Below are 3,715 nucleotides of genomic sequence, written 5' to 3'. Positions count from 1 at the left end.
GTTCCTGACGGCTGTGGTGTGCCTGTGGCCGTGTAGCTTCTGGATGGGGCAGCGGGCCGGGCGGCTGGGGGGCCGAGGCCGGCGATGGCCCGACGTCCTGAGCACTTTCCCGTTGACGGCCGCATCTAAGGACGGGTCAGAGGCTCCGTTCTTAGGCTTTTTACTAATCAAGTTCCCACATAACTTTTAAAAATATATTTTCATTGACTTCAGAGAGGAAAGGAGAGGGAGAGAGAGACAGACACATCAGTGATGAGAATCATGGATCGGGTGCCTCCAAAAGCAACGGGACGGAATATCTCAAAGGTGGTGGTGGCAGCGTGGTCCGTGTGACCTCAGAAGCCACGTGCAGCCACGGCAGCAGGGGCCGGACTCACGGTGCGAGCCCACGGAATATCTATTACTAGCATGTGGTCGTTCAGATGATGGCTGTGCACATTGTGTAGCAATAGGCAAATGTGTCTGCTGTGATTCCAAGTTGAAAAGGGTGCAGATGACGCCCTATAATTGCTAGGATGCAACCACCCCACATGTGAACACGCACGGTTCAAAGACAGCATGAGACGTGGCTTCCAGAACGTGCGCATGTGCAGTCGTGAAAGATATAGCTCAGCGACACATGGCCCTTTGCAGATGTTTATAATTATAATTCAAGGGGCCACGGAGGGCAAGGCCCTTCCCCTCCACGGGCTTGGTCTTGACCGAAATCCTGCTGTCTTTGTTCTGCAATCCGGCCGAACCTTAGCCTGTCCTAATTTACAAACTCCAACTTAGCACTCTCCTGATTGAGTAAATGGCTCTTTCTTTATTGAATGGCCTATATCTTAAACAAACAAATCCTGACATTTAGTGAATGGCGTGTAATCAGCCGGCGCTTACTTCTAATGCATTGCAATGAAATGTGGATTTTAAATTATATGATACTAGAGGCCCGGTGCACAAAAATTTGTGCACTCGGGGGGGGGGGGTCCCCTCAGCCCGGCCTGTGCCCCCTTGCAGTCTGGGAGCCCTCGGGGGATAACTACCTCCTGGCTTAGGCCTGCTCCCCGGGGGATTGGGCCTAAGCTGGCAATCAGACATCCCTCTGGCAGCCAGGGAGCCCTCAGGGGATGTCCACTTGCCAGCGGGGAGCAGGCCTAAGCTGCAGTCGGACATCCTTAGCGCTGCTGAGGAGGCGGGAGAGGCTCCCACCACCACTGCTGTGCTGGCAGCCATCAGCTTGTGGCTGAGCAGAGCTCCCCCTGTGGGAGCGCACTGACCACCAGAGGGCAGCTCCTGCATTGAGTGTCTGCCCCTCAGAGTGTGTCATAGTGACCAGTCCTTCCCAGTCATTCTGCTGTTAGGGTCAAGTTGCGTATTACCCTTTTACTATATAGGATGTGGTGTCTTCAGTGCTGAAGTTTGGGGGGAGGGGGAGGGTAGGATCTGGGCCTTCCTTGCTTAAAAACAGATTGTGGGCGAGGGCCAGCTGTTCTGCAACAGGGGCTCGGTTTTGTCCCCCAAGGGACATTGGTGATGACTGGAGACACTGTCACAACGTGGGGGAGGAGAGTGTGTGACTGCCAGCCGTGGGCGGAGGCCAGGCATGCGGCTAAACACCCTGGGTGCACAGGACAGCCCCACGAGGAACAATTACCCACCCCAGATGCCAGTTGTGCCCAGGACGAGAAACCTGGTGAAAAAACCCAGCTTTGGGGTTTATTTCCGCCGCTGAAAGCAGGGCTCTGAGCGAGCCACTTGGTCCTAGGTCCCAATTTCCTTATTTGTGAAACAGAAGGGAAATGCTGGTGCTCCCCCTGAGGTTAAATAGGAGGACGGGGCTTGATGTTCCAAAACGCGGCATCTACACGTGACCGGCCCGGGGTCTGAAACACCTCTGGGAGCGGATGACGGAGAACGAGGTGGGAGTGCTAAATCGCCGTGAGGAATTGCTTTTGACATTGTAAATTGTTTTCATGTTTCCCTGCAGAATCCTAATGAAAACCATAACAAAAGATCGCCACCTCGCTGATCTTTTCCAGATAAAATGATCCGGCTGCCTTAACCCACTGCCGGCCCAGGCCCCGAATTCCTCCACTCTGATTGGACCCTGGTCGTTAGCTACAGACGGGCTCAGGATTCTTGGCGCGGGAATTAGAAAACAGGTTGACTCCCTCCGAGTTCTGGGGAAGAGCAGACAAGGGGGAGAGGCCAGGGCAGAGCCGGAGGCCAGAGGTGGTGTCCCACTTCCCCAGGTGAGAGGCCAGGGCGTGGGCGAGGGGGTAGCTGGGCGAGGCCTGATCGGGGTCTGAATACGGTCTGGAGGTCTAGGCAGTAGGATAACAATGCATTTGAGAGAAGGAGAAAGGTCAAGGGTTACCTTGAGATTTGGGCCTGAGCTTGCACAACGACGGAGCTGTGATGAGCTGAAATGAGGAAGGTGGAGGGAGAAACAGATCTGGGGAGGGGAATAGCATACGCTGAGTGTTGGTCACAGAGGCCTACGGTCCATGTAGGAGCCGCCCCGCACACAGAGGACACGAGTCTGCGATGCAGGGGAGAGCTTGGAGCCGGAGATACATTATATGATATATATGCAATTTTTATATACACAGTTTGTCCCCCCAAAATGTATATGCACTGCAACAGCCGAGAGCTCAGTTTTGAAAATGAAATGTTTTAATGAACACGGCCTTTGTAATTATTCGAAGTGTGTGGGTGCCTTTGGGGGGACGCCCCATATTGACATGTCGAATGTAGACCTGAAACAAACCCAGTGCAGTTCACCTTCCTGCCTACATCCCTCACCGCGGGAGGCGGATCCCGCGGAACCAGCACCACGCGGCCAGGGGGACGCGGCAGAAGGGCCATGCCCAGGAGGCCGAGGGCGGACGAGGCAGCAGGGCGGCCAGAGCTGCCGCTCCGCAGGAGAGATTCCGGAGGAGAGGGTTCCCCATTTGTCACCTTCCACCTGCGGGCCAAAGGCGACTTGACCTTGGGTTTAGAACATGCGAGTCGCTGGTGACCTGGAGGAGGCGGAGGAGGCGGAGGAGGCGAGGGTGGTGGGGGAAAGGCGGCCCAGGGAATTCAGAGAAGACCGGAGAGCAGCACCGTGGACAGAGACCTCCCCCCGGGGCGTCCAGAGACGGGGGAGGAAATGGGGTCCTCGCTGAACGGGAACGTGCCGGGGACAACGGCCACCCCAAAGAGGGCTCCCCGGAAAGACTGTCCTCCCCAGAGACTCTGGTCTCCACTTAGTTCTTTTTTTAAAATATCTTTTTATTCATTTCAGAGAGGAAGGGGGAGGGAGAGAGAGAAACATCAATGATGAGAGAGAATCATGGATCGGCTGCCTCCTGCACGCCCCCCCGGACTGAGCCCGCAATCCAGGCATGTGCCCTTGGCCACAGTCGAACCCAGGACCCTTCAGTCCACAGGCCGATGCTCTATTCACTGAGCCAAACCGGCCAGGGCCCAACTGAGCTCTTAATGACAGAACAAACCTGGTGTCTAGAAATAGCCCGGGAGAGAATGGCTGTCCTCGCACTGCCTTCCGGTGTCTGTCTCCACACTCCCGACACCTCCTCGGGGTGAGGGGAACGTGCAGCTGAGCTTCTGGCAGCCGCCACCAACCCCACCGCCGGCAGCTCAGGATCTCACACTGTTGTTAACAGAATTAGCTTCCACATGATGAAACGAAGGCTCTCTCTCTCTCTCTCTCTCTCTCTCTCTCTCT

Source organism: Myotis lucifugus, unplaced genomic scaffold, assembly GCF_000147115.1.
Source record: "Myotis lucifugus unplaced genomic scaffold, Myoluc2.0 scaffold_1072, whole genome shotgun sequence".
NCBI lineage: Eukaryota > Metazoa > Chordata > Mammalia > Chiroptera > Vespertilionidae > Myotis > Myotis lucifugus.
Note: the sequence above shows the minus strand (reverse complement) of the source record.